Source organism: Lissotriton helveticus, chromosome 2_1, assembly GCF_964261635.1.
Source record: "Lissotriton helveticus chromosome 2_1, aLisHel1.1, whole genome shotgun sequence".
Taxonomy (NCBI): domain Eukaryota; kingdom Metazoa; phylum Chordata; class Amphibia; order Caudata; family Salamandridae; genus Lissotriton; species Lissotriton helveticus.
The window spans coordinates 323121367-323134856 of NC_136059.1; the positions used below are offsets into that span (position 1 = coordinate 323121367).

The 13490-nt window shown below is 42.8% G+C and overlaps 1 protein-coding gene across 2 annotated transcripts in view; it reads right to left on the reverse strand.

Moving 5' to 3' along the window:
• Positions 1-13490, reverse strand: part of NPR3 (natriuretic peptide receptor 3) — a 209138-nt gene that overhangs the window by 12093 nt on the left and 183555 nt on the right. The window lies entirely within an intron of this gene.

Consider the following 13490-nt stretch of genomic DNA (forward strand, 5'->3'; position numbering starts at 1 on the left):
TGGTGATGTAGCTGAGATTGGGTAGCATCTGTGTGACTTACCTTGGAAAAAGTCTGGGTGAACTCGTTTTTAAAAAATTCTTTCAGTTGTGTTTGCGAGTGACCACAGAACTCTGTCAGCAGCCATTCACAATTTATACCAGCTCATGGGACAGCATTTCAAAGATGGCTGGATGGCTAGTGAGGCACAGAACAGCCCAGCTAGAAAAGCGGATTGAATTGTGAAAGGAATCCCTTGATATAAGGTGGCTGCCACGTGAATGTGATGATTTGATTGCCATTTTAGATGGGGAAATTCCACTCACAATAATGGGCTTTGCTGGTGTCAGCAGAGGGGGAAGCATCATGACAGGATGAACACTGAGATCAAGCAGAATATGCAAAGGGACTAGTGGACATAGCAGCTTTAACCAACACGTGCACATTTTTTAATTTAACAATTTTTTGGGTCACTAATCTTCGTGACCCACTTTTGGCAGGGTTTTGCTTGTATTTTGCTTTTTCAAAATTGTTTTATTCTTTTTTATTGAACTGGCAGGCCCAGCCTTTGCTAAGATAGCATCCCAGGCAAAATCAAATTTGCTCTTCCTCTGCTCTCCTCTCCCCCAAATGTTTTCCCTTTAACCTTTCCTAATTGCTATATGTACAAAAAGCTTCAACAGCATTGTGGTGTGTAGCTAGCCAAGTTTACAAGAAATGTTGAAAAAAAGTGGCCTTGAGCGACAGAAAAAATCGGTATTCTTTCTATCGTGCAAAGCCACTTTTTGGGCAATGGGTGCTGCTAACCATTGCCCAGGGTGCACAATTCAGCAACTGCTTACTGAGCTTCTCATTTCCTACAGGGAGAAGACGTAGTGCGGGATTTTCAGCAGCGTGGAATGGGAAAAGCCTGGTTGGCCCGCTGGCAGCTAGGCCACGCACACCCTTGAGTGACAAAACAGAAAACAGCTCCCTATTGCCTGGTGTCCCGCCTTCCCCGGGGAGGATTTACAGCTTCAAGAATTAGGGGTTCAGTGAAGCAAAATGTCAGCTCAGTCAATGATTGGAACGTTGCTTAGTTTGTAAAAATAAATAACCAACCAACCAAATAAATAAGTGCAATTGCCCAACATTTTTCCAAGGAGGTGGTGGCCCACCTTCACCACTGATGCGACCCACTTGCACCACTTGGCCACCATCACACTGCCCACTGTTTTCCGTGCATGCCCCATGCCAGCTTGGAGACAATATTAGCTGGTGAACCTACTAAATAGGTTTGGATTGCAGTTCACCGCAAAAAAAAATAGTACCAAATGGTGTAATTTACAGAATAATTGTCTAATAAATGTTCCAAAAAATTCAGAGGATTTGAAGGACACTCAGGAGCTATTCCAGTACTTATGTGATGTTCTGCTGAGAACTATACACTATACCATCATTAAAGCATGCAACACGGAAAAAAAAACAAGCACCGGCATAGCCAATAGGTCTCGCCCTCAGGACCTTATACGTTTTTAGCCATGCAGCATATTATCTTGGGTGCTACAACATCTACTGATACTTCATGTGCCTATTGTCTGGACTGCTGGAAAGAGATAGCTGTGCATATACTAAATGGCAATTTTTATTCGACATCTGTGTTAGCATTTTTGCATTTAATTTCGTACCAGACATTCAGAATCTAATTCAACAACCTAGCGAAAGGGTCAAACACATTACATATTAATAATAAGTTAAGTGTTTTGCTAGTTGATATTTTTACAAATGGGCGCTTGTGAGATGTGAATTTTCGATGATATGCATCTTAAATATAAAGGCTGAAATCATGCAGATATTAAATAGCTGTAACCCCTTGTCATTAATTAAGATATATGCAACAACATGCAATGCAATCCATTTATAAACCCTAGTCGTGTCATATAGACAGGATTAACTTTGGGGTTTTAGTAGGTCAGATTCAAAGGACAACATTGATTTAAACGCTGTTTTTAAGCTTGTTTAAATTATACTTCCTCCATGCATTGCAAAGCTCGAGAACAAAACTAAACAACCCTCTCGGCGAGCTCAAGTGACACGTAATGCTTACCTAATAAGTTACTGGATGCAAAACTAACGTCGAGAATACATTTTACCTGTGCAAAATTTTGTACAAAAAATTAGATGCGTCTCTCTCGAAATTGGTGGAGAGGTTGCGAAATTCTATGGCCGCCCCATGACTTCTGGAATCTGTGACGAGTTGAGATACAGTCCTAGGTAACTGCTGGGGAGGTACAGGGCCCGAATCACAGAACTAACTTAAGACAAAATCCTAAACTTACTACCATTTTGGTATTCACAGAAGGCACGTACTCATTTTGGTATTCACAGACGGCACTCACTCATTTTGGTATTCACAGAAGTTAGGAGTCCTAACTTTAGGACTCCTAAATGCCTTCTGTGAATACCGAAAGTCTTAAAGTTAGGATGTTTCTCAGTTTAGGAGTAGTAAAGTTAGGACACCTAAACTGAGAAAAATCCTAACTTCAAGACTTTCGGTATTCACAGAAGGCATTTAGGGGTCCTAAAGTTAGGAGTCCTAACTTTACTACTCCTAAACTGAGAAAAATCCTAACTTTAAGACTTTCGGTAGTTACAGAAGGCATTTAGGAGTCCTAAAGTTAGGACTCCTAACTTCTGTGAATATCGAAATGAGTAAGTGCCTTCTGTGAATTCCAAAATGAGTAAGTGCCTTCTGTGAATACCAAAATTGTAGTAAGTTTAGGATTTTGTCTTAAGTTAGTTCTGTGAATCGGGCCCATAGTTCTTAAAGCTACAGTACAACTCTTTGCAAGCAATCCGGAATTACAAACAACATTCAATTCGATGCGCAAGACTTGGAAACAGAACACAATGATGAAGCAGGAAAATAAAAAGTACACAGGCCACCACCACCACAAAACACGAGCCCATGCTAATACACAATGTTCATACACATAACTCTTGAAACACAAGTTGATTGTTGCATTTTGTTGTAGAGGGGTTGAAGAGCACACAGAGGGAGGAAGAGACCAGGGTAGAGAGGAGGAAGGACATCATTGCCAGAAGCAGCATTGTGGGGCTGGAGGAAAAGGGATGTGACGTGTCTGCACACTCTGATGATAATCTGTCCGACCTTTGGTTTATATGGCTTTGGACAAACCAAATCTTGGGTTAGAGGTAGTGACTCTAAAGCCCGGGTCGCGGGGAAACACCTTCAGTTCAGAGGTGGAAGAGACTGCAAGCGCCATGCCGAAAAAAAGAAAGGCGCGCAGTCTCCTGAAACGGCCAACATACTGTGTGATGAAGCACAGGGGCCCTGAAGCGGGTGTCGTACTGAGCATGAAAACAAAACATGAACACTGATGAGACATGCTCATCATGGCCATGCAGCGGGCTCCCCCCACAATGCTGAAAACAAATTAAATGCCGATCAAAAACACGAAAAGAGCAACTGAAAACATGTGTGCTGGTGTTAAGGCAGATACATGCCGGTTCTTAACAAAGAACAAAATAGCAAATGTGGAGATGATAGCTAAAAAAATATTCTCGTAAGCATGGCGCATAACAATTGTAAACAAATTTAAACAATGTTAAACCAAATTAAATGCCGTTTGAAAATATGAAAACATGAAAGCAGGAACAGAGTGACTGAAAACTCGCTCTTGTGTTACAACCAGCAGCCACCTCAAAAATTAGTGCAGCCGAAACTAACGTAAATGGGCAGACTCCAAATGAGACATGTAACAAGGTCAGTAGCCATGGTAGGGAACAACACAACGAAAGGAGGGGCAAATGGCAATAATTCACCACTGAAATGCAAGGATTTTGATAGGCACACAAAGAAACGAATGAAAAGCAATGGGTGTGCTGAAAGCCCATAGAGTAGATACAGCATGTCTAGCCTGCTCCTGGTGGGGCTGGCAGGGGCTGGCACAGGAGTCATTAGAGCTGGATTTAGAGTTGTACGAACTTGATCCCTGTTTGAGTTACATGACATGGATTAAGAAAGAAGACTTCAAGAAACCTACAACCTGACTACAAGTGTCTTCTTATGTAAAGTACAACACATTGCCTAGGCTCAACCTAAAAAAAGGGAGGAATGCATGTAAGGGACGACAGTGCAGACACGTGTTTTTAAAGGATACATGAAACCAGTGGCAGGGAGCTTGAGTGAGGCAGCAAGCATAGGGTCACTTACTATTTATTTGCATTGTTTTGTTCAGTGCTTAGCATGGCAGCGATCTCATGTTGATATCTCAGTACTCTGTTCACAGGAAGGCGCTCTCCTCCCAATCCCCTCACCTAAATTGCCGGTTTAGATGTTAAATTCAGGAATGAGAGGCCCTGGGAGAGGATGTGACCGAGAAAGACGGGGAAGAAATGGGGAATAAGTGAGGGAACAAGATAATTTATGCACGAGAGGTGACCTTAAAATAAAATGAAAGATTAAAAGCAAGTTTCCAGGAAGGTCATTGTGCCACTCTGAAATTAGGAGCCGTGAGTCTGTGACCAGCTTGCCCATGCCAAATGCCAGGCATGTGCACCGATATCTCAAGCTACAGGAGCACCCTTGGTACACTCAGCAGCTTTTCATGTGTGAGCCAGCGTAATTTGCCATAGAGCTCAACTGTGTACATCATCCATGCTCGTAATTGTTGCAAACTCCGCTATGGGCACAGCGACATGCCACACGCCATGGAAGATCTGACTCCCACTTAGTACTTGTGCCGGAAGGAATGAAAAAGCATGAAGTTTTACCTTGAAGCAGTGTAGGAGTGTGCCCATCCGTCCTAATTCAAAGTTCCATAGCTACTCATATGTGTGTAGCAGTTGTAAACTACAGCAAAGTTTGATAGAGTAAATCCAATCAAGCTCAGTGGAGCACAGGCATACAGAGACAACATGTCTCTGTCTGACATGGGGCATTTCATCTTGGATTACAGCAGGAGATGCAGTAGCAGAAGTGGATGCAAAAGTGAGTGCATCCTGAATCTGGGTGAAGTAGGATGCACACACCAGCAGATGCCTCCCGGCTGGTGAACATACCTCCATCCTGTGCTGTTCCACTCTGATTTTTGGCGTACCATTTCGAAGGGGCATTGAAGTAGTCCAAGCTCTGTCCTGCTATCCCACGTGTTTTTCCAACCTCATAGAAGGTGAAGCTCAAGTAAGCACAGTGTGGGGAAGGTGAAAGCTGTCCAAGGCTATGAGGAGTAGCTGATGTGAGCTGAAAAGGCCACAGTAAGCCAAAGCCCAGTGGACAGAAGCCAGCAGGCATGTGCTAGGCCTGGCAAAGTGACCTTTTTGCTGTGATGGTAAAGGGCACAAGGAAGCAGCGTAAAGGCATGACTTGAACAGTTGGCAGCAATATCACTGTAGTAAAGCTACTGCTCACCAGGGAAGCCTGCTGCTGGTATTCAAAGTGCATGTTTCAGTCTGCATGTCAGAATTTTTTTAATGAAATAGAAGAGGATTTGAGAAGTCACTCAAAATGTGCCCTAATTTTTCTTTCTGAAGCACTAATCATACTTTCTATGGCAAAATGAACCCCCTCATTTTGTTCCTTTTTAAATTAAATGTTTTCATACTTACCACTTCATTCCAATCAAGATGGCTTCTGGTGTGCCATACTTTTGTCATAAGTAAGACTGTTAGCGCTCTAGTTTGTTCTTTAGAACACTCTGGGACATTCTGTCATTGGGCTATACTTGGGCTACATCTGGGTGCTATTTGGGCTACATTTGGGCTCTTTTGTCTCTGGTGGCCATCTTGGGAGACTGCATGTCAGAATTTTTTAATGAAATAGAAGAGGATTTGAGAAGTCACTAAAAATGTGCCCTAATTTTTCTTTCTGCAGCACTAATCATACTTTCTATGGCAAAAAATATACCTCCTCATTTTGTTCCTTTATAAATTAAATGTTTTAAGAGTTACCACTTCATTCCAATCAAGATGGCTTCTGGTGTGCCATACTTTTGTCATAAGTAAGACTGTTAGCGCTCTAGTTGTTCTTTAGAACACTCTGGGACATTCTGTCATTGGGCTATACTTGGGCTACATCTGGGTGCTATTTGGGCTACATTTGGGCTCTTTTGTCTCTGGTGGCCATCTTGGGAGACTGCATGTCAGAATTGTTTAATGAAATAGAAGAGGATTTGAGAAGTCCTTCAAAATGTGCACTCATTTTTCTTTCTGCAGCACTAATCATACTTTCTATGGCAAAATATACCCCTCATTTTGGTCCTTTTTAAATTAAATGTTTTAAGGGTTACTACTTTATTCCAATCAAGATGGCTTCAGGTGTGCCATACCTTTGTAATAAGTAGGACTGTTAGCGCTCTAGTTGTTCTTTAGAACACTCTGGGAAGCTGCAGTAGAACACAAAGGAATCAACTGACAGTCTCTGTCCTTGTTGGATGTACATGTTTTACTGAGAATGTCAGACTTCATTCTCACATGACTGAGAAAGATAATGATAAGTTTAGCTTATAGATCTCCTTCCAAACCACTGTGGGAAAAGCATGAGATAATAGTTTCCTTTCAAACATGATTCATGATATCCCAGCAGAAGGATTTTTCACATGGTAAAATCACCTTAGAACACACCACAATTCCTAAAATGAGTATGGTACCATCAACAAATGATTTATAATGCAACTAAAGTCCTAAAACCTTCTATTAACTGCAATGCTTTTTAATGAGGTGCTATCATGTATATTGGTGCCAAGATGGCTGCCAATACTTCTTGGATGAAGAGCCAATCAGATCTCACGATGAGATGTGTGGTTAGGCTCCGCCCACATATATGTGTTTTTGAAGTTAATTTTCATAAAAAACCACTGGAGCAATTTTCACCAAATATAGAAAAGGCACTTCTGTGTACCAGTCCCTACAATTTTGCAATGTTTGGTGTAATTCCATTCAGCGGTTCCGGCTGTAGCCTTGTCTATTCGTCCTATGGAAATTAACATGGGGAAAACACGTTTTGGGACCCCCTTTATTCTCGGCCCCCGCATGACGAATCCCTCCGAAACTTCCAGGGAAGAAGCGGAGCGGAGCTGGCCTAAATTTTGGAAAATTACACGCAAATTCCTCTACCGGCGCCAAAGTTATTTCCAATAGAATGTTGCGGATTTCCTATGGTAGCTAGGTTCTGACTATATATACTTACTGGCTATCGCCAGTAGGTAATATCTATATATATATATATATATATATATATATATATATATATATGAACAGATACTCGCCAGACTCCGACAGCGTCACCGATCTGAAGTTTGGAAATCGGATAAATGATGAAGAATGAAGCCCAGGTCTGGTGCCAAATTCAAGGTGTCTTTATTCGTGCAAGTTAAAGCTTAACAAGCCGCCATGACGCGTTTCGACTGTGTCCATATATATATGCCCAATTTTAGTGACACAAATGATAAGGTGCATTACCTTCTAAAGCATTACTGTATAAAAAATTGAGAGACAATATGCAAATACAAATGAAACAAGCACTGAAAAAGCCAATAGACCTGAATTTAATGTGCATATGCATTTGTGCTTGCCTTTTAGCTTTGCCAATACTTGTTTTTTCTCAATGCAATCAAGAGTTTGCACACCTTAGAACATACATCAGGGTAACCTCATGTGAGTAGTTGACTCTAGACTGTGATATTTCTGCGGTGTTTGTCAGGCTTCCCCAAAGGAGAACACTGATAACCTAACCTGTGCCCACTGGGCACTGCAGGCTATCAGGGAATTACTCATTCATACTATGCTTATGTACTTTAAGCTCATTCTTAATTGATAAATATGACCATGTGAACTGAATCAATGTGGGAAGTGCTTAATGCTTTGCAACACCCCGCATGGTTCAATCATTATCGGCATATAAGAAATAAACACCAATTCTCTCTAGGAATGTCATGCCAAGTAATGATCACATAGGTGTCCATTTGCAGTTTTCTCCATATTTAATCACCTCTGACAATTTACATGTGTAACAAATTGGATTAAAGATAGAGGATGGTGGAAGACTCTCAACTCGCGCAACAACCACAATCCTTGTCAGGGGAACCACAAAAGTCACTCAATTAACCTGTGCTTAACTTGACACCAAGCAGTCAGGCATAACTTTGAGGCAATGCGTAAAGTTTTTTATGCAATACGCAATCAGCAATAAAGTGAAAACACAACACACAAAATAAATCCAGACCAATTTAGAAAAGATAGAGTAACTTTCAATAAATAAAATGATACCAGAACATCAAAAATCCAATTAGTAGAACCGGAGATAGGAAATTTCAAACTTTTAGGTAGATATAACGCCTAAATGCACAAAGCGCCACTAGCGATCATCTGGTTGTGCTAGCCTGGAGGAAAGTCACAAGTTTGGGTCGATCGCGATGGAGCGCGGGTCAGATAAAGGTACTAGGTTAGCCCTCTGAAAGAGTTGCCTTCTTAAAGTCTGGCGCTAAGAGTTCCGTTCCCTATGGAGGTGGCCGCAAGGAGCCAGGAGGGAATCACAGATGGTCATCCCTGTAGAACGAAGAGCAGGCTGGGCAGCACAGGATGTCATCGCTGTAACACGAAGAGACAGTCAGGCATCATGGATGGTCACTGCTGCAGCTTTTCACTGGCGGTCGCCGCGGCCTGTCATTGCTGTAGCTGGAAGTGCTGATCTTGTGTTGCCAGTCATCACTGGCTGTCAATGAAGTTTGAACAGAAGGTCTTCAACAGAGGTTCACCATGGGAATTCTCAGTCCCAAAGAGCCCAAACTTCTGGATATAACCTCTTCTTCTTTGGAGAAGGTCAAACTGCTGCCTTATCAAGTGTCCAGGACTTGGAGGGCACCTGTTGAGGACCAGGAAGTTTCTCCAGCAGAGACCAGCAGGAGTCATGCATGTCCAGTTGCAGGCCCAGGCAGGTCTAGTTGCAGCAGGTCAGCTGGGCTGTTGCAGGGAGGCCTCGAGAGCTTGTTCTGTCCCTGTTGCTCAAACAGGAAGTTAGCCAACCAAATCTTGGAATCACTCAGGTTAACCTGTAATGAAGGTAAGCAGGTCCAGTCTTCCTTCTCAGAGAGCATGACAGTCCTCAAGGAGCAGGGCAGTGCTCTGGTAGCAGCTTGGCAGTCCTCTATCGGAAGGGCATTCCTTCTTCTATAAATTCCCCAGCTCCAGGAGTGTACTGATGAGTAGCACCTGTGGTTGACCAGGAACTCTCTCCAGCAAGACCAGCAGGGCTCAGGCAGGTCCAGGCACATCCAGCTGCAGCAGGTTAGACGGGCTGTTACAGGGAGGCTTCTGGAACTTGTTTGTTTCCTGTAGCTGAAACAGGAGGTCAGCCAACCGACCCTTGGAGTCACTCAGGCAAGCCTGGGATGAAGGTAAGCAGGTCCCGTCCTCCTTCTCAGAGAGCAAGCCAGTTTTCAAGGAGCATGGCAGTCCCCTGGCAGCAGCGTGGTAAGCTTCTAGTAGCTTTCTAAATGTGGTATTTTCACAATTGTGACCTAAATTCTGACTTCACCAAAGCGGATTTTAAATTACAATTAATTTGAGTGTAGACACTATGGGGGCAGATTTATGAGTTCTGCCGCATCTCTGCAAATCAGCAGGGATGCGCCAGAACTGATGCGTCACGCAATTCCCTCCTTGCGGCACCACAGATGCACCGCATTTACGATGTGGCGCACCATGGTGCAAGGAAGGGCAGATGCGTGACGCATCTTGTGGTGTACGGGCGGCGCATTGCTGGAGTAGCGTCGCAAGTGCGACGCAACTCCTGCAATGTACAGAGGCCACCCAAACATAACGTGGTGAGTCACTCCTTACGCCTGCTTTAAGCAGGCGTAAGGATTTGACCCAGCAGCGTCGTAAAACTGACTCAGTGAAATCTTGTAGATTTCACTGCGTCAGTTTTACGGGGCTTTCCTACGAGGGAACGCCCACCCTGCGGCAGAACGCCCACATGAAACCTGACGCAGGTTTCATGTGGCGCAGGGCTTTACAACGTGACGCATCTGCCTAAATAGGTCGCAGGGATGCGCCACGTTTCCGCGCCGTTGCATGACGCAACGGCGCCGTAAACGTGGCGCAAGTCAGACATAAATCTGCCCCTATATTTCTATCTGCCTCCAAGTCCAAAGTTATCACTTATTAAATGTAATATATAACCAAGTGGGAGAGATAGGCCTTCCAACAGTGAAAAGGGATTTTAGGTATTTTTTTTACTACCAGAACATGGAAAACTTAATTACAGATGTGTTACTTTTTAAATACAAGTCACCCTGCACTATAAGCCCTTAGTGTCTACCTTAGTGGTGAATTAAAAGTATTTAAAAGGAAGGTATAGGCCTGGCAAAAGGTTTGCTTTGCCAGCTCAAAATGGTAGTTTAATCTGCACTACAGGCTGCAGTGGCAGTCCTAAGCCACTTTTTAAAAGTCTACTTTAGTGGGTGGCACAATGAGTGCTGCATGCCTGCTAGTAGCATTTAATGTACATATCCTGAGTACAGGTGGTACCATTTACTGGAGGCTTACAAGTAAATTAAAGATGCCAATTAGTTGTAGGAAAACGTTGTCATATTTTAGGGAGGGAGCACAAGTACGTTAGCACTGATTAGCAGAGGTAAAGTACACAGAGTCCTACTGCCAACAAAAATGGGTTGAACAACAGAGGGCCAGGCCCAGGAAACATGCAACCATTTTCTCTTAGCACACAGTTGTTTTATGCTTTCAGATCTAGAGCAGCGCTTCCATATAAATGCCTGTCTATAAAGCATTGTTCCATTCTCATTCAATGAACACGTTGAGTCACCAATATTGGTTTAATTGTTGGATGAAAATCATTCTTGTGGGTTTTTTATGACAGACCCTTGGGTGTTCTGTTACATCGTAAGTGCTAGCTCTTCAAAGGAGTATGGACTTGATTTATCCAGCATGCTCAGGCACCTGCCCATGGCTCTCTGAGCAATCGGAAACAGGCTGTATGGCAGTGCATAAGTTGTGCCTGTGGTTTCAGGTACTTGGCACTGACACTTAATTGTTAACACTGGCACTTATGGCAGTCTGCCCCCTGGTGGTGCTGTTTCAATAACTTAGAGACGGACAGAACAAAAGTTGTTCAATAATTCAATATATATTAAAAACAACGAATACGTGCCTCCCAAGCCATTCCTATAGCTTTTGGGGTCCTGGGATAGACTGAATTATCATACTTGTAGGAAAGCACTGCTGCATGGTAAGTAGGGTTGCACTCCTCTTTGGGAGGTGAGGGGGGTTGGAGGGTTTCACACCAGGAGGCCTATGCTAGTCACAGGCTCCTACCTTTGTTCTCAACCATAGTCCCACCATAATTCTGTCCACAGCTCAGCCACTGCCAGAGTCACCCAGGGCTACCCCATGTCCTGAACTGTGACTTTCCAACCCGTGCACAGTGGTGCCCACAGCAGGGAAGATGCAGCCTGGCGCTGTAACACTGTTTAATTTGTCTCCAGTTTCATAGCCCCGAAGTCGGAGTCACATACGATGGATTCTAGAATGGCATGGCATTTAGAATGACCTGCTTCACCAGGTTAAAGGGCAAGTGACACAAAGCCACAGAGAGTGATCAGAAGAAAGAACGGTGTGTGGTTGCTGTTCCATGCACATCTTCTCTTAAGGGATTGGGGCTTAATGCTGTCTCCTGCATTCGAGCATACTAGTGGAACAGCCGCCAGTTTCATATCTCTGTAGCGGAACTGCATACTTTTGATACCAAGGTGTATATCTGAATACTTATGATTTCTATAAATAGAAAAGTGTCCTTTTGACACTGCAATCTCCTCTATAAGGACATTAGTATTTTTGTCAGTGCAGATGCAGCTATTAACTGTCAATGGCGTTGGAGCTTTGTTTCCATGTAAGCTCTGTGAGTGTTTATGTAAGTAGCCAGCTGACGTGCATCATTTTGTCTATGTTGAATCTATGTTAATACTTTTAAGCTGTCACTGGATTTGCATTCTTTAATTTCCATGTTATGTCTTGTTTCCTAGCTGCGCTGTAGTCCTTTATCTCTGTGTAATGTCACATGTGATGCCACAGTGCACGCTGTGGATTTGCCTTCTCTGTTGGAGGTGATTCAGACTTTGTTGAAGGCGAAGTTGCTTCCTGTGAATGCCAGCAAAACTGGTGTTGGTAGCCATGTGTACCCTGGTCAGAAATGCATAAGTAGCACTATGATCAGCATCTCCAGGGAAATACATATTCGGAGTTGATCTTCACTGGCTCAATGATGCTGGTGTGCCCAGCTAATTAACTCCTCACATCTTGTTTACATATGCCTGCTTTTAAGATTATAATCTCAGTTTTCAGAATGAAACTCAGCTCCTATAGTGGGCAATAGTTGGTTCATTCGTAGATTATTGTGGTTATGTTTTTGTAAGGGCTTCCAAGAAGATTCTAAGAAGATTTTATGACTTCTCCAGAGAACTTAAAACTATATGTATGGATTGATTGGTGCCACCACTGAGTTACCATGGCCACGCTAGTCCAACTCCACAGACCGTATTGAACCCTGGATGTGTCAAGTTTAGAGCATTAACTTGCATTTATAATCCCTCCAATTACATGGCAATGTGTATGCTTATTGGAAGGCGAAGCTTAGGTCCTAATTTCCTAACAGAGTACTGAGATCCTCAGTTAAAGACATTTTTGAAGTTCTGAAGAATAAATATTCCACTTTAGAGAGCACATTTCTTCTGGTGGTTGGGTTAAGTGATGGAATGACCAGCTACTGGAGCTTCATATTGCCACCAGCCTACATCTATTCAAAATTAGATTGTGAACCCAACTCTTTTAGATTCTATTCCATTCCATTCCATTCTTTGTTACAGTGAAATAGGGGATGATATTGGCATTCCCATAGTAATGAAGCGATACAAAAGGGGATTCCCATAATAATGTCACCAATTATATCATAAATGAGGTATCTGAGATGTCACGTGTGCACATGTAAGTATCTCTATATTTTAATGCATAGCAGGTGTTTATTATTTGTATGGAGATATGAACTTAAGATGGTTCAGTGGATAATGCGTCCACTGCAAAGATCTCTAACCTGAAAATATTAATGTCATATCCGACAGATGGTTCATCCTTATGAAATATGCAAAATGAGTACCACTGGGTTGGGGAATAGTAATACCTTAAGTATAGAGCCTCAACACAACAATGATGAAAAGTTATTCAAACAACCAGGTTTTTAATTATATATCCCTATTAAGTGTTATAAGACGGACGAGTTTGTAAAATGTGCAATTTAAAAAGTACTACTTTTTCCAAGCGATCTTAACTTTGACACGTGTAAGGATATTAAGACAGAGCTTGAACTTGTGACTGCTGTGCTTTAAACTCTGATTCCTTAACCATGAGGCCACACCCCTTCCTGCAAAAAAAAAAAAGAGTTTCACAATGCGGCGCAGCTGATTTTGGGTGGATGCTCTTGTTTGATAGAACGGGGACTGA